We start from the raw sequence: 22,150 nt of genomic DNA on the forward strand, positions 1-22,150 counted from the left end.
TTTCGCAACAATTTCCAAATGGAAAAAGAAAAAATCGAACACGGAGTAAGAATTTCAGGTCTTTCGTGAAATTGTTGTAACTCATAATTTCTTGGAAATTGAGGGTGCGAGAGAAAGAACCTAAGTTACGAAAATAAATACAAGTTAGAAAATGCAAGTTTTTTTTTTTTTTTTGTTTATTTTTTTTTTTTTGCTCTCCTTTCATAAAGGAAAACTAATAACTCTGTTTTAAAATCTGAGAGGGTCAATTTAGCTGCAGAGCTTTGGCCATGTACTACATAAATTTGGAGAAGGTGCGCGATCTTCGCCAGGCGGTTATTTTGAATTTATCGTCAAAGTTTTGCGCAGCCTCTGCAGTCGGGAATTATACAATCTCGGCGACCTGAGAGGCGTTGAAAGGCTGTTTAAAGGGGCGTGAAATTGTCCGTGAACAGAGTTTCATTGAATATTCATCCCCTCAGATCGCGGGGCGCAGGCTGATATTTGTTAGAGCAAATCAATGACGGTACTAAAGCTCCACAATTAACCCTTTGAGTCATAGTGGCAAGTATTCTTACCACTTGTTTTATATCAATGTTTTCGTATATTCAGAGGACTTTTTAACCGATTTCTTTGAGGTTTTTTGATATTTCAGACAGTATACTAATGGGTTTTCAATACTCGCGAGTAATTGTTGCGATGTAACGTAAATTTTTATTGCTAGAAACAAATTGTTTGAAAAAAATCGTGCAAATTGAAGGAATTATTCATTTCCGAGAAAGTCGCCCCTCTACACGTTTACACGGTTTACATAAGTTTCAAGTTTTTGTGATCGATGATTACGAATCTGAAATCGGATTAAGAAAATTCACGATTCCGGTTCCAGTATGGTGGACGAAGATTTTAAATTCGATCGAATCCGGAGAAAAAACTCTCTGTTCAGGGGTTTTTGGGGTCGCTGATTACGAATCTGGAATCAGATTTCGAAAAATCAGTACGGCGAATTCAATCAGTGACCTTGAAAACCTCTGCATGGAGTTTTTTGACCGTATTCGATCAAATTATAACGTTTCGTCCACCATATTGGATCCAGCATCTTCAATTTTAAAAATCTCATTTCAGACTCTTAGTCATCGACTCCAAGAACCAGTGAATAGCATTTTTTTTATAAAAATTGTCTCAGGAGAATAACGTGCGACTCAAAGGGTTAAACGCGGTCCGGAAGTAAAAATTCCTGTGATTTAATCCAATGATATTTTCTACTTTTAATCTTTTGCATACCTACTTGTAAAAGGAATAAAACGATAGACGGAAAATTAAAAAATTGAAGCTACACATCGGCGCGAATTCTCCGCGGTACGGGAAATCGATTTCAGCACGGAATTGCAATCAGCCCGTGATATAAATCTCGCGGAGTTGCAGCTGGAGTGCATCTGTCCATCCTCCAGTTTGTCGGGGAACTCCGATAATTGTCTGCTGTAATTTTGAAAGTTTAACCAAGACGCCATTGTCTCGGTTGCCCGGAGTTACAAGCGACCTGATCGTTAAGGAACGGAAATTGAATCGAAGCCGAGCCAAATATACCTGTGTATGGATATTGAGAAATCTTCATTACGATGGGACGCGGAAGTGTGAAAAATAAAAAGAAAAAACAATCCACGGTCGCATTTTCAACAAACAAATTCTGGTAAACGGTTTAAATTTTAAACAGTAATAATGTTCTTACACAATTGACGATATGTCTGTAATAAATAAGACCCGGATAAATATGTATTCAAAGTTAGAAAATATGTACGTATAAAATAGACTTGAAAAACTGAAATATGGAAACTAAAAACTACATTTTCTCATTTCAAACATCGTACTTCACGTAGTAAACCAAATAAGGAATGAAAATTATTTAAACACAAAAATATGTATTTACATATTAATCGGAGCTCTAGTAATAAACAATCCTGTTTAAAATCAAATTTTTTCACTCTCGCAATTTGAGAATCGTCTTTGCCCTAGGAGATTATTATTATTAGAATTTTTTTTCTCACTTTTCACTCACCGACTCAGGAGCAGACTTTTCGGAATTGCCGGTTGCCTGTTGTAACGACGCTTCGATGGAGAACGGCCGCAGAGCTGAGAACAGAAGGAAGGAAATTATGCAATTTCGGATATTCGCCGGTAGAATTTGAAATTCATATTACAACGTGTGATGGAATTTATTCGATTCTCGTTTACCGCGGTCTATATTTTCTGCATCCCTTATGCAACAGCAGATGAACTGCAATGCGGCATACCGAGAATCTGTTACGCGGCGAATTTATCTCGTTCAAAAATTCGGCGTTAAAGATCGGAAAAGAGCCGAATCGATGTGAGAGAGATGAAAATTTTGCAATTTTCTCCCTATAAAATTCGAGGCCGTTGAACACTCGCCGCATTCCTGCAGCCCGTCCGTATATTCTGTCGAATAATTTATCATCCACCTCCCTACATTTTCGCTCCCTTTTTTTCGATCCGGGACAGATAGAGAAAAAAAAAAAAAATAATAAAAACGACGATAGTGAGAGATGAAAAAAAGAGGAAGAACAGTATAAGAAAATTCGTACTTCGATTCATTATACCTGGATGGTTTTTTCACCCCTCCCTTAGAGAATTTTAGATTTCGAATTGTTCGATCCTTGTTTGAGTAATTCTTTTCCACTAAAAAACTTTATTACACGCGTGTAACCTCAGTGAAAATTTTTGCAAATTTTCGCAGCGCCGAATCAACGTTACGCCTATAGAATTCGGCTGCGTGACGAAGCCAACCCCTGAATCGAATTAAAATCAACGTCAATTAGAATCAGCACGCGGCTCGATGGACGGGCTTCGTCTCCGTGACTCGAGGCTGAGCTGAGATGACATTGCGGATAATGAATTCGAGATTGAGTTTATTAATAAAACGCAGAATAATAATCCCGGGGCGCGAAATATAAAATTATGGCACGCCTCGCGCCGCGCCTCGAGAAGAATTAAGTTGGAGATGCGCGGCGAGGGAGGGAGGGAGGCGGTTAATAAACTTTAATGGTTTCTCCCCCAATTAAATAATTACCACGATTACGGGGAGGCTGGGTTAATCCCTAGTCAGGTTGACGGGACCCCGGCTCGTCATCGTCTCGTCGTTGAAATTCCGAATTTGAAACCTTCCGAGGGCGCCAAATTCCGAATTGCTTGGTGGCGAAACTTAGGGTAGAGAAATCAAACTTTGGCCAAACATCAAAGCGCCGAAAGGGCGAAAATGAGATCTTTGTTTTGGAGTTTCGATATTTCAACGTTCATTTTGATTTTCGGTTTCTCTCATTTTTTCCACCCACTCGTTGAGCAAACTACGCTGTGCAAGTGTATTTTAATTTTCGGAATTTTACTCCGTCGAAACTTTATTATTCGCAATTTTGCTCTATCGTAACTTGAATTTCGGAACTTTGATCCGCCGGCTTTCCGACCATTCGAAACTTTGTTGTTTGTTCGAAGCTTAATTTCTTCACTTCATGTTTCGCCAGCAAATAATTCGCGATCAGGCGCTTTCGCCACATTTCAAATTCTCAAACTACCCTGCGAAATATCCCAACGTCCTTTGCACAGCATCTCGACAACTATTTTCACCCTTCCGATATTCCCGCGATATTATCGTCCACGTACATACATTTTCGAGTGGCAATTCGAGCGAGCAGATGGAAATCCGCCAAACAGAACTCGCGTTTCACTCGTTGGCTGTAATTGCCGGCGATTAATCATCCCTCTGTTGCCGGTAATTAATCCGAACACGTAATGTCAATTAAGTTGATACGATCAAGGGCTGATCGCACCCCCATTTTCAAACGGATCGTCCAAAATCTTGGAGCAGCTGTGTCCGCTTGTCGAACAATTTCACAAAGTAAAAGCACGTTTCAATATTTACGATTGGTACTGAATTACCGTTTCGCCATTTTGCAAATATCGCCTCTACATGTTCACCCCATTTTTGCAGTGCTTTTATATTCACACAGCTGACGTGATCCGAACCTCACGAGGATATCAAACGATATTCTCAAATCGATGCTAACCGAGCTCACATTCGTTTAATTGTTATCTCAGCGAGCGAGGAAAATCGCTCTGAAACAGTACCTCAGATTCGCCATTTCCGCGAGTTGTAACGGCAGATTTTTATCAAATTCGCGGTTGGAATTCGCCGCGGAGAATCGTCGAGGAGGTTTAAGAGTCTTCGCAAACTTCTGGGCATTAATCATCGTCTTTGGCATATTAATGTCTCCAAGATATTACACGTCGTTTCGTCAGCGGCGGAGACTCGCGATGATTTCGTTGCCTCTTCGAAATTCATCCCTTGTTTCGCATTCGATTTATGTTCAGCTTCGCTTTATTATTCGAGATTGATTGTATCGGTGACTGAGAAATTTCAACGCGCTGCGTCCGCACGATCAAACTCGAAAATTTGCCAAATTTGGAAATTAGAGGTGAAGTCGTAACTTGAGCATCGGATAAAACGCTCGTCGACGAAAAAGAAATGCCGACGATAAAAAGCGAGTGCTTTTATTCTTTACAAGCTCGAGCTTGTGTATCGTATAAACCCAGCAGGATTCTTCGCCAACTTTTCCAAACCCAAGCTTCAGAACAAACCACTGAGTAGGTACAAATCGTTAGCGACATTATCTGGCCTCGCGAATAGGGGTATAAACTTCATAGTTGGCAATAAAATTGCAGGAAATAAATTATCGTATTTAAATTCCCGTGATATATTCTCTTTGGCTCTGCAGATCAGCGTTGAAAGAAACTTTTTCTTTTTCATCTCTTTTTTGTGCAAACCGAATTCCTTCCAGTATTCATTCGGTTTCGATGCTTTGAATTTGCCCCAATTCGCGTAAAATTTCTACCGCCATGCGGCTGTATGGGAAACGTCGGAAAAAGAGTAGAAAAAGGAAATTACCGCCTCCAAAACGTTTCGCTGCACCCCTTGAATTGATCGCCGGAAGCCCTTTTCACCCCGCAGGGATGGGGGATTTATTTTTATTGGCACCTTTTCCGGAATAACGTTTATATACTTATTTCAAGGGGATAAGCAGATAATGGCCGCTATCGATTTTCGTACAACGACGAGTTGTGTGATATCCGGAAGGCGAAAAGCATTCGCGAAGGTGACTGTAAAACCGCGGGTGAATAATTTTCGAAGAATTACAAGCAGCTACCATCGAACCGTAACATTGACGAACGATATTACCAAAATTCTGGTGAAAGAGCGTGTCGCCCCGTAACTTCCTGCATATTTTCAGGTATCCATGCAAAATTTCGACGTTCCAAAATCCCCAGCGACGTGTTGAATTGAAATTTAAAACGTAAAAGGGGGCGACGAATGGACGAGAGCGGCGTTCGTGTAACAAACCATCCTTGTTTTCCAAATTTTTCGACGAACATCGAACGACGAACGTCAATCGATGGCCGTCCTTTGAAGCGGGCTGATCCCCCGTGTAATGTCGAATCACGTGTAGAGGTAATAGAAGCGTGCCCGATCTGTGTGTGTGTGTGTGTGTTGCATAATACTTGAGCACTGACAAGGCAAAATTTACCGAGACATGCGGAAGAGAGAAGTGTCGGAGCTTTGAAGTCGGTGCCAAAGTGAGTGACGGCTTCGAGCACCTTGTGCAGTCTGTAATCCACCTGCGGAAAAAAGACAGAAATCTTCGAGGCACCCTAGCCACAATTTTTCGCCCGATGGTGAGCGGTGAACCCTGATCAAGGCGATCATTGGCTTTTGAACACTGTCCGCAGAGATGAAGAAGGTCTTTGATCTGACGCGAAGGGGGAAAAAATTCAGGGTCGATGAAACAGGGACGAGAATTTGAGAGGAGCCGTTGTGGATTCGATTTGCCAAATCCATCGAGAATTTTGTACTTGTGTTAAGGGGTTTCAAAGATAGTTTTTTTTTTTTTTAAATTCGCTTTCGTAATGTAGCTATGTTCAAGTACGTACACAAAAAATTTCATGACGATCCGACAAATGTTCGATCCTTCGATCAAAGACCAGATATTACTTTATATTAATTGAATCTTTTTTGTTTTCTTATTTCCAAAGTTCAACGTTACCCCAATATGTGTATAAATTTTTATATTAATAAATCGAAACGTCTCTTCGCGGAAAATCCTTGAAAACTCGCTTTTTTTCGTCCTTCCGACTGCGTATAATACCTCAAAGGATAATCAGATCTCGAAAACGTCGATGAAGAACATGATATCCGGAAGTTTTGAACGACTGAGGATAGACGGTTAGAAATGGAAATGGTAGGTATGGATGATCGGAGACGGGCGTTCTGTGCAACGCGTCTGCATGGAACGGCATAAATAACACCGGATGAGAAAAGCTGCCATGCGCGCGGTCGAAGCCGTGGGATGAGTAACGGCTGAGTTATGAATCGTGGAATAACAAATACCCCACGCGATATTGCTTCGCGTGCCGCCTATGTATACCCGGCACGAATACATCCGGTTGTGTGCTCTTCCATCCACCATCCACCATCCACCATCCACTACATCCGCACCGAGTCTCGTGCCTCCACATCCATTGCTTCTCGCCACCCTCGGGCGTATTTGCGTACTCCCGGTTCCTTCATCCTCTGCACCCACGTCGTATCTTCCACGAATCGCGATATTGAAATCACCTGAATTTCATTACCGAGTTTCGCTGGCTCTCCTGGAATACAGTCTGGACTGGGAATCAAGGCTATCACTGACCGGGTCAACATCGCCGCTGTCTGCGGTCTAATCTATACGGTACACTGGAAGAAATCGTCCAACTCTGAAGGGGACTTGCCAGGAAATTATGCCCAGTCCATTCGACACGATCCGATGGTTCCGAGGCCCGCTTCTTTAATCATGTACCTAGAATACTTTTCCTCATCATTGTGACGATGGATTCATGGTTCAACCATCACCGTTTCACCATTATCATGATCTCAATGATGTCTTTAATGGTTTGTCCTGTTCTTGAATAACAGCTGAGAACGATTTTCACCATTTTCATGGTATCAATGATGCCCCTAATGGTTTCTCTTGGTCTTGAATAAAAGTTGAGAAAACAATTTTCACCATTTTAGTAGTCTCGATGATGTCTTTAATGGTTTGTCCTGGTCGTGAATAAAGGTTGAGAACAATTTTCACAATATTTGTTTTCAGTGCTGATGAAAAGAAGTATATCAGGGTAGAGCAGAACCTCTTCTCTTCTCTCCTCTCCTCTTCAATTCGCGTTCCTGATCTCGAGCACTCGATCATGCAGGTTCAACACCCGCTGGAGGTTTCCGAATAACCTAGTTACGGGAAAGGGATTGCGCCTTTGCAGGGATGCACTTTATCCGGGTTGGCACTGCACTTTGCGAACGTGCACAGTGAGAGTCGCTAGTCGCCTCCGGGGTTTAACGATGTTTGGCTCAAAATCGCCGGGGAACGAGCAGAGCGTTTTACGTACCCTGCAGATGGCCGGATTCGATTATCAATTAGGTTGCGGAAGCTGCAACGAGGTTGGCGAAACACGTGGCAAGAGCGGAGGCCGACAATTAACGTCAGTAATCCACATGTAAAATAAACTGATAAAATCCTACTCAATCCTTCTTTGACACACTTATTTCTGGCCACTATTTTGACACACCGGGTTGATTTGACCTCCATGGTGCTTCATCCACCTGCCATTAACAACCCGCTGGGCTCATTTTAGTTTAAACATTCAATAAAATACTTCAGGTATCCCTTAATGTGTCTGTAAAATTGAAATTTGAAAGGTATAATATTAAATCGTTTAAAAAAAAATGATGGAAAATTTTCAATTATGGAATGGTGAGCATGCAATGAAAAGTTCGTCTAGCTCAAAATGACCCGGGGTGTCAACGAAGGGTTTAAAAAAGTCTGTGCAGTGACAGCTCACGGACGGCTTCATTCGTTTCCTGCAATGATTAGGAAATTTCTTACGGGGTCGATGGTCCAACGACGCAGATTACGCATCAACGCAGAGCGGAGTTCCATTAGCTGCGTCGTTACTGGGATGTGCAACGCCTGTATATGTGTGGGTGGAATATCTGGCCCAAGAGCGAGTGCAGCAGCGGTCAATTTAGGGTAATTTGTTGCAACGATTTCATCGCGACATGATGCAGCTCGCTGCAGCAGTTCACCGCCTGTGCAAAGCCCCTTGCTTCGCTCATAAAGCGCGTTTAACGTGTCTTCCATTATCGTGCTCTCGTTTCACGTCCTGCCTTACGATACACGTGTAGTTCGAGTCGCCACTTCCTGTTCGATTGGTGAAGAACGCTGCGTGATCCTGATTCTTTAGATTTCGTGTTGATATCCCCCCTAGGAAAGGAGCAGCAATTCGCTGGATTTTCAGTATGTTATATCAAAGTTCTCATGGACACGAGTCCCAAAAATCAACAGTTTCGAGATATAGGCTTCGGAAAGGGGTGAATGGATTTTTTTATATCAAGGGATTACGTGGTTTCTACGAATTAAGAAGCTTCAAGGGGGACTTGAAAACAAATGTTTCGATCAAAAACTGCACAGCCGATTCGCAGAGACTTCTCACAGGCGTGAAAAACAGAACAAGTCGATTATTGCAAGAGTCGGAGGGTCTCGTTTTTCGCGCTAAATCCGACGTTGCAACTTCTTCCGGTAAACCAGCGAGTTCGTGGATGAAATCGATGCATCGATGGAATCAATCGCAGCCTTCTACCTATCTTTGAAAATCGACCCTGCAGTTTTTGAGAGATTCGTTTGTTTTCAAGTCCCCTTCAAGCTATATAATCCATGAAAATCACGAAATCGATAGATATCAAAGAGTCTGTAAACTTTTCTTTCGGTATACGGAAATCGAAATCGAAAATCGGTATACGGAAATGTGGTGTACCGCGTGTGGATTGGAGGAAAAATCAACGGAGCGCTAATCGGAAGAGAGATGTTTGATAATTAGTGATACAGCAGAGGTTAAATTAATTACACCAGCAGGTGGTTTAATCAGCCGTGAGAAAAGCAATCTTCTCAAACGGGAACCACGGATGAGCGTTCATCCCGAAACTCTCTTCCACATAATATATGACGGGGTGTCTATGTATTTGCAGACACACACGTTACACACGTATACATCCAAGAGCGGCAGCGAAGTTGCTTCGAGACCGAAGAAAAGATCGACCGCGCGTTTTGCGGAAAAGGAGAAGGCCGGAGGAATAACGTTTATCGAGCAATCTAATTGACTCAGTCAAGATGGCGAGAAGGACCTTTAATCCCCCATCATTCAGGCCTGTCTCTTATTCCCCGGGCTCAACGGATCCGTGGAAAAGGTACAATACATAAGCGCGCCTCTCGAAATCACCCGCATTCACATCCCGGCAAATATAATCCGAAAACCGCCATCTTGTACAGCGAAAGGCGTGACAAAAAACTCCAACAGCGGATGATTTCTCAAATTTCTGTAGAAATTTGCCCCGAAACAAAACTGCCCCGGATCCCTAGGCTGTGTTTTTTCTTCGGGTGTGTTTTCTCTTCCTGCGCCCCTCTGACGCTGCCCATTTACCATGTATATCTATAGCTCGCTGCTGAGGCTCGAAACTAGAGGGGTAGTTTTACGAAGCACGTCCTCGGGCTGATGCTTGGCCTCTTTTATCGTTCGCGTTTTGATTCCAGTTACGACGTTGCGTGTATTATATTCCATAGGTATGTATAGGCGTATGTATGTACGCATCCACGTACATACAGCCATAAAAATTCTTCCTTATTCTCTTCACCGCGCGTATCTTCAGATAAGGAGGAGAGAAAATAGGGTAAATTGAGAAGCTCGCAGTCGTGTTTTCGTGAAAACCAACCGCTGTTTTGGCAAACATTTTTCAACACGAGAGGGGAGGGGGGATGAAAATTCATCGCTGTGATTTTTCGACCCGGTTGATTTCGGGGATGAAACGAATTACGCAGGTCTGCTACCAAAAATCTGCACATATTTTTTAAGCGGTTTTTTTTTAGATTTTTATTTACCGAAACCGGGGAAAGTACTCAAAAAATGGAAACATAAAATTTATCAAAAACGTCCCATGCAGCTGAGAAAAAATATTTTTTTGCAGACCTGTATTATTAATGGCTAACCAGAACCCAACTCCCAGTGGCTGTTAAAACGAGTTTACGTCTTACTAGCGAAAAGATTGTAGGGTTAAATTACAAGCGATAAAACGAAGGGTTCATTCTACAGGATTGGGAAGATGGGCTCTTTGGAGCGTATAACCAAATCGGCATTGTCTGATTAATTAACAGATGTCCGCGCTCGGATATACACGTATTTAGAGGTGCGGGGAAGGGGAATTCAAACCCAGGTCCAAGGAATCGCGGGGAGCAGGAGTTTGCGATAGTTTAAACAGTAGGTATAGCATCCGGACAAGGCGGGCGGCCTGGCAGAGACTCGGATTAATCGAGCAAGTTTACGGTCCAAAGGCGATTCGGCAATTTTAGGGAAAGTGGTAAATTCGATTCAACAAAGCCCCGCGTCGAACCGAAAAGTCAATAACGAAGCACGCTGCCATTCTGCTGTTTACTTTGGCTAGGGAAAATCTTATCGCACCTGCGGCGCGGTCGTTACGCTGCGTTTAACCCCTTGAGTTATGGTGGCAAATATTCTGACCACCGATTTGATATCCATTATATTGTATGTTTAGAGAACTTTTCAACCCATTTTTTGCTGTTTCTGATAGTATACTAATAGGTTTTCAACACAAAACAACGTAATATATTATTGTTGGAAACAAATTGATTGAAAAAGATTGTGAAAATTGAAGAAATCATTCATTTCCGTGAAAATTACCTCCTCTATACGTATACGTGTTTTACATAAATTACAAGTTTTTGGGATCTATGATTAGGAAGCTGAAATCGGATTTTAGAAATTCAAGATCTCGGATCCAGCATGGCGGATGAAAATTTCAAATTCAATCGAATCCGGAAAAAAAACTCTGTTCGGAAGTTTTTGGGGTCGCTGATTACGAATCTGAAATCAGATTTTGAAGAATCAGTATGGCGAATCCAATCAGCGACCCTGAAAATCCCTGCATGGAGTTTTTTGACCATAGTCGATCAAGTTATAAAGTTTTGTCGACCATATTGGACCCACCATCTTGAATTTTCAAAATCTGATTTCAGATATTTAGTCAGCGACCCCAAAAACCGGAGAATACCATCTCGTTACAAAAGTTGTCATCCGCACAATAATGTGCGACTCAAACGGTTAAAACGCTCGATTTCTCGTGACTCTACCGAGTTAAGCCGAGCTTTAAAAATTCATACCTAAAAAGTACAATAATTGGATCCAAGACGATATGTATTTCAATAATCTTTAGCAGATAATTTATCAATTCAAAAAAAACTAATCGATTGTTCCAATATAAATAATTCTATTTCAAACAAAGTTTTCTTGCTAGAAGTGAATAATTTAATAATTTCAAATACTGAAATGTCTTTCGAGGACTATGGGAGTAAATTATTTTATTGGATTCAAGTACTCGTTTTTTTTTAGTGTAACATTTCCCTTCTATAAAACCAGAAATAGAAATGACGATATACTTTTAACCGTGAAACGCCCACAGCTGCAGCTGGCAGTGTGCATATTTACATGCTCCGGAGTGATACGAAAGGTTAGAGGTAAAACACGAAAGGTTAAGGGTGGCAAGTTCAAGGTTTACGATATAACGGGGTGCAGAGTTCGTCTCGTGACTGAAATTCGTTTCAAGATGTGTACCGTCGCTTCGAAAGTGTGTAGAAACGAAAACATGACCGAACAACAAAGTTTAAAAAAATTTAACCAAACCTCACGAAGACGAAAAACGTCTCTTGCGATGTGGAAAAAAATGTTTAAGCACTGAATGTCATCAGCGCACATCCGGCTACTAACATAGTCAGAGAAATTATAGGTACCTGTATTATTCTACACGAGAGGGACGCTTTAGATCAGAAAAAAGTATCAGCGAAAAAAATCATCTATAATTTTTTTGCTTCGTCGATACGAAAACGAGCAAATTACCGTACCGAAGCATTAATTATAATTGAAAAATCATCGTAATTGTAATCCGATGAAGAAATTTCGTGGCACAGTTTTTACGGACGACTCTTTATTTTCTCCCCCCGTCGCAACGTTTCGCGTCGAGTAAGGCACGGTATTCGAAAGTTAATATTCTGTGATGATACACGAATTTTCAAAGGTGTTTCAACGAGCGTATACCGCAGCCGAGCGGCCACAAAGGGAAACAAGCTGCCTGATGTGTTTCAACCGAAATTACCAGCGACAAGGCCGTCCTTTATTGTATTACGTTCCTCTCACTTTTGCCCGTGTATACATATTACAATATAAACGCGGGGTTATTTTCAATTTTTTGTTTTCATCGAACTGAAATAACACTGCATTTCAAGAGACATTGGCAAGAGAAAAATAAAAAACAATGCATTCGAAACGCAATTTTGACAAAGCACCTGCTGTTTATATAACATTCTACATATAATATTGCACGAAGGTATACATGTGTTAAAATTCTGACGTATTATAAACAAGTCTGTAAGTCGAGAATCGACCCGGATGGGATCGATGGAATAGGGGCAAGAAAGCGGGAGGGAGAGAGAGGAGAGAGAGAGAGAGGAGCGGCAACCGCCGCCACCTTCCCCCGGCTTTAAATACAACCTCGCTAGGGGCAGTAAAGGTCAAGGTTAAGCTATTTGCTGCCACACCACGGCCAGGGGCGCCTTCTGCGTTGTGATACGAACCCCAACCTTGCAGACCGAACACTCGAGATTCCCGACTTCTGGAAGGGTGAACGTGGAGGAGGGTGTACTCGACGTGTCGGAATTTGAACCCCTCGAGTTACAGGGATTAGAACCGACTCGCGCTGCCTTAAGAGAGGAAAAGTACGCTTCAAGTTCACCCGAAAGCCATGCCTGCGTGTCAAATTGTAGAACTGCTCATAGAGTTAGAGAATCACCCCTTGATAGTTGAAGTATTGTTACTACGTTCATGGGGATGAATCGGATTTCCTGAAATTATCCACGATCATCTTGAAAACATGTTGTAGACAATGATGAAGTACGTGAGTATGAAAAAACTCGCGTTTCCTCGGATAAATCAAGGCTCGTTAAAGCTTTTAATCCCGCTTCCGTCGCGCCAGCTGCGTTTGCGACCTTCAAGATCCATAAAAATCGATCGTAAATCTTAGATCTAGAATCACCGAGGAGGTGAAATAACAACAGCAGCCGTGGGCGGCGATAAACTAGGTTTTGGGAGTCGGCACTGTGACCTTGTGTAGTTAAAGCTTGCGGACGACGAGGTGTACCGACCATTGATTACATGGAAAACCTACACAAGGGAGGAAAATCAAGTGAGATAATTATTTGGGGGGTTGGTTTCCGTCCCGGGTGAATAAAGAAAAGAAAAACACAACGCTCGCCCCGATTTAAAAGCATCCCGACTGTGAAAAATTCAGAGTGCCTGGTATAAGGTGTAATACAGATTGGGATGAGAATTGATCATCCGTAAAATGACGGGTGAACATGATTCGCGCATCAGAAAGATCACGGGGGGAATTAGATGCCTCGAGCTTTCATCCCTCGTAAGCTCCACCGAATCCGAACTAGCCTTATTCATCCTCATACAGCTATAATCTACGTATGCAGAAACTGCAAGTATCTGCACGAGATGCGAAGCTGCATCCGGGTGAGCAGCTATAGTTGCGCTTTGAGAATGCGCCTCGGGATGAAGATTATCCAGCGTGCAGAAGAGGATAGGAGTTCCTTTGATGCGGGAGGAATGCCGAGCTGCAGCCGCATTAAGCAAACCGTATTGCATCCCGCTTTTGAGAAATTTTCAACGTGCTTTCAACGTAAGCCCAAGAAATATCCTGCGGTAATTCTCTTTAAACGGTTCAGCAGACCGGTTATTTCGCACGGAGAGAAGTTGGCCGAAAGAACAAGGCATGAGAGAATGAACGGTCAGTTATGCGACGAAGAAAAATAGAGAGAAATAGTTACATAGTTAGACAATGAGATAGATAGATAGATAGATAGATATATAGTTAGATACTTTGCTGTAGTTGGATAGTCGTATACTTGGATAGTTATATAGTTAGACAGTTGTGCAGCTAGACAGTTGGATAGTTAATTTTACATCTATCGCAATATCAGACGAAACGCGGACCATTACAAACAGTTGTTCCATGATTACGGACAGTGTACGTGAGTTACGAACTTAAGAGTAAGACTTAAGAAACAGAGTGAAAGAAATTCGCGAGTCAAAAACTGTAGAATAAAACTAGAACCATTAACAGACGCAATGTTATTCGTCAACGGGGCAAATAAACATCGACGATTTTATGGGTGTGGTGTAGTATAACATAACTGACGAAAGTAAAAACCTACAAATTCCGGATAAAGTTTTTACAGGAATAGTTGAGGTGCAGTGTTCACCCGGTGAGAATGCTTCCAACTCCGCTTCGAGTCACGATTATACGCTTCTACAATCGAGGTCGATCGAAAATTGATAATCGAAAACTGTAAGGTGAGAACAGCAGGCGCGTACACACGGAACATGACATGTAGGTATAGTGGAGTCGCATGCGCAATAAATATCGACATTACCCGCAGGCCGAGGCTTGAGACCGCCATTTTGGCCGTTACTCCCGGCAGCTTCATCCCCTGTTTTCCCTATTTGGCATCAACGAAGCTCTCAAAGATGTTCGGAGTCCAGGAATGGCCTGAGAGGCCGAGAGCTTCTCATCTCCGTATTCCCTTACAAAACCCGGACAGCTGCACGGCTCACCTTTAACTACCGTTTCGGTGACACCGCAATCCATAACTTGAAACCAGACACCATGAGCTTACTGCGTCCCGATATCAACGTCGAATCGATTTAACCTCGAAACTTTAGCAACGACTCGCTGGGATTATCCGCCAACATCGAAGGTCACTAGCTGTAATAAATCACCATCTCTTCCAGGTCAGACTCTCTGGCTAATCTGGGTTGACGTTCGGAGTGAAGCAGGGAAAAGATTTCACCGCTTCGTTTGGATTAACCTGTTTTTATAGAAGAGAGACTATCGACGGTGGCGAGAAAATATTCTAACTGATGGGTAACCACTGATAAAACAGTATGAAATTTGCGGGAAATACCTAGTCTGGAAAGGTATAAAATGGTATGAAATGGTTGTGAAATACGTGACGATCGGGGAACTAACACGTTGAGCAGTTACCTCCTCGACTTTAACAATGCTACAATGGTAAACCTCACTCGGTTCGCTACCATCGCGTAACTATGTTCTCGTACTTCGATCAACCTTTACCACGGAAAGTCCGAAATACATCGATCAGTGATTAGAAGATGCATGGAAAACAGTTGACGAGGAGACATGGTGCATTTGCCCTAATATTTGGTTAAACTTAGTACACGATATTAATTCCAAGCCACCGAAACAGTGAGTTATGTGGTACTTTCTGTGATAACTTGACTTGCGACGTGGGAAACTCGCGCGAAAGTGTCGCTTGGAAGGAATGGGGTTGTCCCAAGAGCTGGAGACAAGTTCTCGCATGCTGCTTCGTAAATAAGATGCTTGCGTTAAAGTTTTAATGAACCTCGAAGAACCTTGCTTGCAGACTGTATTATACGGACGTGTGTAGTGGTAGTATGCATGGGTCTGATGAGATTCCCGGAGAATATTTTCAACCTACAGCAACAACCTCGGCTGGAGTAGTTGTGTAGTGCCCGCAAACAGTGTGCTTGAAGTCGTTTAACCGTGTGTTAACAAAACGTTTTTTGCTCCCATTGACCGACCCTTAAAGTCCTGAACTCAGCTGCTGCTGGCGCTGCCATGTGAACGCGTAAATTTTCACCCTCTTCGGTATTTCATCTCTTTTTTACTCCCGGATTAATCATCAAGCATTCCTCACATCTTTGAGCTCGAGTAGTTCAACCCTGAGACCAATCGTTGAATGTATGCGTGTACAATCGCGTGGCGTACTTTCTCGGTTTCATTTTATCACGGTTCTCTCGTCAAACAAAAGTACCTTCGACAAATGAAGTGCCGAAAGACCCTGGATGAAAAGAGTTTGAAATGACGTTTACACCGAATAAACTCGATACGTTGACCGGGTTTTGTTGTATAATAATTACTCGTCGTTCGTTGCCAACCGCACAAAGTTTTGAGATGAATGCATCCTCTCTCTTAGACCGAAGCCTGCTGGATCCAGAAATTTAAACGACAACACGGTGTGGCTGGGACTGTGATGAATAGCGAACCGCGTTCCCAGTCTAAGTTCGGTATTAAACTCAGTTTGGTGGCTTCCGTTGGCCGGAAATGACGGAAAGTTCAAGGCAATATTGCGGAATTAGGGTAACGGCGTAGACCGTACACATCGTGGTTTCAAAAATATGGTTGTTTCGCACTTGTTATCGGAATGGGAAAAGTTCTAGCCGCTGCACACGCTCCTCGCAAGAATTTCGTTCCGATGCTTTTTCTCCGTCCCGCTAACTTTCCGTCTATCCCACTTTGCTGTGCGAATTGCGCGCATATATCAACCCCGTCGTATTTACTTGAAAAGCACAAGACATCGCGTTGCGGTACCGCCCCTATTAACCGTTGGAAACGTATCTTCGAATCCACGTTTTACCTTGCGACATTTTGGATTCGCACGAGGCAAACGACGGATCTCCTCACCTGACCGCCAAAGCTGCGTTCCGCGAAACCGAAAATACGGGAAGGTGAAAATTTATCCGGAGTTCCAGTTCACCGAGGGTGCAGGAAAAGGAGACGAGGGATGGAAGGAACCCGGACAGCCGGCGATTTCATCAAGATTTGAATTAAAACGTATCATTATTTCGGAGCTCTCATTCTCTCTCTCTTTCTCTCTCTCTCTCTCGCGGAAGTAATCAGTGAAACTGCTTGCGACAGCTTTTGTTCTCGAATATCCCGTCAACGAACGAACAACGAAACACCCGCTGCTCTGCACCAGAGAAGAGAACTCAGGCTCGAATCTAGACACTTCCTGGCTATGCAGTTCCACTCTGAACACATATAGCTATCCAATATATACATATATATACTCAGTTCGGTACAGTTTCACCTACGTGCAGCAGTGGCTCCAAGTCTAAACGACCGAAGCGTTCTCGTTATAAAATGGAACCCGCGATTCAGCGCCTCGTTCCGAAGCCGAGATTGAAATTCATTTACCCCGATGAAATTGGCCCTGTCGCGCCTTTTTTCAATACTCAAAAACGAATCCATTGTCCTCCGTGTACGGAAGATTCGTACGGTAAAATAACCGATGAACTTTTTGATTTTATCCGATCTTCCGTTGCTTAAATAATTTTACATTATACTCGATAGTCGGTACTCGATAATAATTGATTCGCTGACCATACGTACATGCTTTTGAAATTGCAATAGGATTCTAATTGTAAATCTTCTGGGTTAGTTAAAAAAATCGTAATATAATGACACTGAGTAAATAATTCGACTTGAATGTAAAATTAATTCTACGATTAACAATCATTATCTGAAAATTTGACGCTAGACAAATGATGTGAGATTTTTTCCGTGAATTTCTCGAAATGTTTTTCACCGCGATATCTGATTTCTGACACGACTTTCCAACCGTTTTCCCGATTTCCGATACAAGGCCAGCCCGTAATTCCGATTTAAAACGGGCTTGTCGTTCGGCATTATTTGGAAGTGAAATAAGCTTTTTGGCTCAAGCAACAAGACGACTCCTTTCTCCCCTGCAAAATCCGGCCTTCAAAGCGTAAGCCCGGCTTCTTACCGATCCCTTTCGGATGATGCATGAGCTTTTTTCGGGGTCCTTTGAACCTAGCTATTCGGATACCTGATTTCATTTCCTCGGAAGCGTTGCAATGGAAATGGGGAAAAGCGCGTTTCATGGGGAAATTTTAAGCACACGTTACTTCCGACTGTAATGCGAAAGTTGACCTGTCTCGCAATCATTTCGAACCCATTTCGTTTCCTCGCAACCGATATCGCGTGTCCTATAAATCTTTACACAATCGTGCATCCGGGTGCATACAATAATCTGGGATAATTAATTACGCCGGCTCTGTGCTGTGAGCAATTATAATTCAATCGCGAATATCATGTACAGGGTGAAACGTTTGAACGGTGATTTTCTTAATCTAGTTACTTAATGGTATATGTGTAATTTAACAGGCAAAGAAAGGTGTACAGAAAAGTGAATAATACCAAGCCTTTTAATCGACAATTACATGACATCTATCTATTTACTGTAAAAGAGAGTTCAATAATTTAATACATGATTAGTATTTGATCCACTCTTTGAATATTTTTATTGTATTATTTATTGAACTTATTTAAGCATTTCTTTTCTACATTGGCAATTATTTTTTCCTTGCACACGGCCTAGCGCCAAATGTTCATTTCAAGTTTATATTTCAAAGGACACGTAATCTGTCCGTCTATACTTTAAATAAATAAATAAACAATACGTTGAGAATCATCGTATATTAAAACGGGAACATAAAATCATACGACAAAAACAGAGAGAGAGAAAAGACTACTCACCGATCGCTTGGCGCTCAGCGGTGGAGTCCTTCTCTCTTGGGGGAGGATAGCCTGTGCAGGATCAAATCACGAATGCAACAACGAGCCCCGGTACAACGATTTTACAGTGAAACCGATCGTCACATACGCACGTCGATAGTAATTCAACGACGAAATTACGATTACGAATTACCGGTCATCGAACGATTGTTATTGCTCCGATGTTCAACGAGAGAGACAACAAAGGATCTTGTTTCCTTCTCTACAAACCGGCCAAGTGAATAAAGCTGTTATGCCGTTGTCGGACAACGCGCAGCGTTCGGTTCGCTGTACCACGTGAACAACAACAACAACAATAACGAGAACAGCAACGAAAATGACGGTTAGACGCGATGGGACGTCTTTCAGACGGCGTCTGGTTCACACTGGTATCTGGAGCTGATTTCGTGACGGTTTTTACGGAGAGTGTAAGGGTGGTGCTCACGCTGCACTAGCTGACCGAGGATTATGCGGCGTAGACGATGATACAACCTGTTCGACGTCTCGACGCGAACAGCGCGCGCCGCGCGAAACCTCTTGGCTATATAACGCGGGCGTAGATTTCTCGTGACGTCACCAAACAGTACCGAACGCAGCGCCGTCGGACGCGTTACGTCACTGCGCGTTGCCCGGGAAACGACGGCGCAAATCCCGGCGCGATACTACCGACGCCACCCTGCATCCACCCTCCCGGGACGCGGGAGCTGAATCTGCACCCCCTGACGGTGCCCCGCGAATACTCGACACTCGACGCCCCTGACCAACCCCTAAATATGCAGCGAGGAGTGCGGCGAGGAAACACCCTTATTACTCGAAAGCGAAACATGCGATATTTACCTCGTTGAGAAGGAAAGGTTCTGACTGGATTATGATTTGAGTCTTGAGTCTGGTGGGTCGCACCTGGGCAGAATCGCGCAACGGCCACACGGGGTGAAATTCACCCCAAAAGCGATATTTTTTTTCGAAAATTAGTTATAAAATTGTAAAAAAATATATATATATATATATATAAAATGTTTACATATTGTTTGAGGGTCGCAGAAATAGCTCCGTCAGTTTTCCTAACAAAAAATTATTGCTTAAACATTGGCGAACATCGGCAAAGTTGAAGAAAGTGGGAAAAATTTCTAACAAAAAGGCACTTATTTCGCATGAAGAATCGCGCCACGAGGTTGGTACTATCAATTTTATCCAGAGTGAAAACAAGACTATAAAATGAAACTACACGTCAACAGTTCTATATTTGGGGCTGTCCATCGGTTCAAAGAAATTTCTGTATTGTTATACAGCCAACGAAATTCTAAGTTTAACTTAAGATACTGTCTCGTTTGCCCTGATTAATTCCACAAAATCGAATCGGCTTTTTTTCTTTCAGTAATAAAGTACATCATGCAAGAAAAAAATAAAGAGCTATCACATTTTGCCCCGAATGTAAACGAGGCGAAGAATTTGTTCGTAAAACAAATAAAATGTAGATTTCTATGTACTTTTTTTAAATAGTTCGTTATAAACCAATATATTGCTGTCGTGATGCCGTTTAAAAGAAAATCACTCCAACACATTTTTACGTTACAAAAATGATAGAAATTTGATGGATTTCATCAAACATCGCGAGAGCTTTCCGAGCAATTAAGAAATTACTTAAGTGTGAGAAAAAATTCAAAAGCGTATGATCAAAATCAGCCACTAACGATACTAACCAAGTTTTGATTATTTCAGAGAGTTATTGCAGAAAACTGTGAATTTTGTACATCGTATTCTTAAGAAATGCGAAGTGCATTAAAGCGCAGCTGTATTGCCGAAACCACACGAATTGAGTAGTTGAAATAGTTTCTGCAGGTATACGTAGCGTAATATGCTGCGGAAGAATTTGCGGAATTCGCGGTGATAATCCGCGATGAAATGCGAACGATGATCAGAACTTTGCCAATACCCATAATTCGTATTATACTTACATATACCCATTATATACCCATTTCAACAAAAACTCGACCATATACAACCGTAGATCATTTTATCGGTAAAATATACTTTAGGGTGTGTCAAAAAAAAAAAAAAAAAAAAAAAAATTTCTCTTTTTCAAACACAAATAAAAATTGCGTTATAGCATCTCAAATAGTACATCTCCGGAAAATATGAGCTCTTAATATTAATATTTAGAGATGCCTATTTTATTTTTTTCATTTTCTATTTAAATGATACGTGAAAAAAAAAAATGGAAAAATTGTACGTGTTATTTAAATTGATAACGGAGATAGAATTAAATAGGCATTTTTAAGTACCAATATTAAGAGCTCATATTCGGCTGATATATTCTATTTGAGATGTTTTACCGAAATTTTGATGTGCGTTTGTAAATAAAAAAAAAAAAAAAAAAAAATTCTAATTTTGGGCCCACCCTAATATACAACGCGTAGGAAGAAGAATGCGAACATAATTTCCAAATCGCCGTAAAGAGAAGAATTTTTGCTAGTGTAATAATGGTGACCGCTGATTCTGCTTCAAGGCTAAATTACAATTCGTTAAAACGTAACAGTTATGGGTCGTTAAAAAGCACATGAAACCGGGTAAAAAATTAGGAAAGGACAAATTAGCGAGGCGTAGGTGGGCGAAAAATTCGTCAAGTTAGTCGTAATAAAAAAAAAAAAAAAGAGAGAGAAGGGACGAGGAGCAATTTACCTTCGTCCTGTCGACACCTTCGTATTGTACATACCAGTTTTTAAACCGGCGGCAATTAGCCGCTATAATTATAACAACCACTCATTCGAGATGACCGACCTTCTGCTGATTCATCTTACATTTTTGTATTCTCCTTTTTTTTCTTCATCTTCTTCTTTTTTTCTTCATTCTCTTACCCTCGTCACAACAGAATATCGCACTCCGTGGTCACTTCGGCCGTCAGTCGTCGAGAGCGGTTTCAAATTCAGCTCACAGGTGCCGAGGGATCGAACGATGAATTATCACCGCCGAACGAAACGGCCGCTTGCCAAGTGCACATAGCATATAGCGCGAGTAAGCATGTGAAGGCGGTTGTGATAATTCATTACAGTCAACGAAACACACAATCGAACGATTTTTCTACACAAGATAAGATCAAACAGACCCGAGCGATATACGTTAGAGACGGTTAATCGAAGTGGACGAGAATTAAAAAGGCTGTTGGAGTCATTTTCTTCACGATAAAATGTTTCTTTAGAAAGTACGCGCGTATGTGCCAAGTTCGTTGTTTTTTGTTCGGATAAACGGTACTGGCAGCATTTTTTCCTTCTCTTTTTCAACCGTCAAGAAGTCAAGCACGTAGAATAAATCTTGGAGAGCGATTTAGCCGTTGCACTGAAAAATCCGTACGTGGTTACGTGTCTGCATGAACGATGAGGCGTATTTACCTACACTTTATCCAATCCCAAGTTACATCGATGAGATATTGCGCAAGCGGCATACTGTAACATCGGCCGTTCGATCGGTTATGGGAAACCACGTACACGTGGATTAAATCTACAACCGTGACTATAACAATATCAGCCCGTGAAGTTGACGCTTGTCGTTAAAGTCGTTGCT

At 42.0% G+C, this 22,150-nt stretch overlaps 1 protein-coding gene across 1 annotated transcript in view; it reads right to left on the reverse strand.

The window, feature by feature from the left end:
* Window positions 1-19,095, reverse strand: part of LOC124306272 (protein Tob1-like) — a 120,157-nt gene extending 101,062 nt beyond the window's left edge. The window contains exons 1-2 of the mRNA XM_046766786.1: window positions 18,575-19,095; window positions 2,033-2,106 (exon numbers count right to left, since the gene is read on the reverse strand). The gene's annotated coding sequence lies outside the window, so the exon portion shown is untranslated. The remainder of the gene's footprint in view (window positions 1-2,032; window positions 2,107-18,574) is intronic.
* Between the last annotated feature and the right edge of the window lie 3,055 nt (window positions 19,096-22,150).

This window comes from Neodiprion virginianus, chromosome 5 (assembly GCF_021901495.1).
Source record: "Neodiprion virginianus isolate iyNeoVirg1 chromosome 5, iyNeoVirg1.1, whole genome shotgun sequence".
In the NCBI taxonomy this organism is placed as follows: domain Eukaryota; kingdom Metazoa; phylum Arthropoda; class Insecta; order Hymenoptera; family Diprionidae; genus Neodiprion; species Neodiprion virginianus.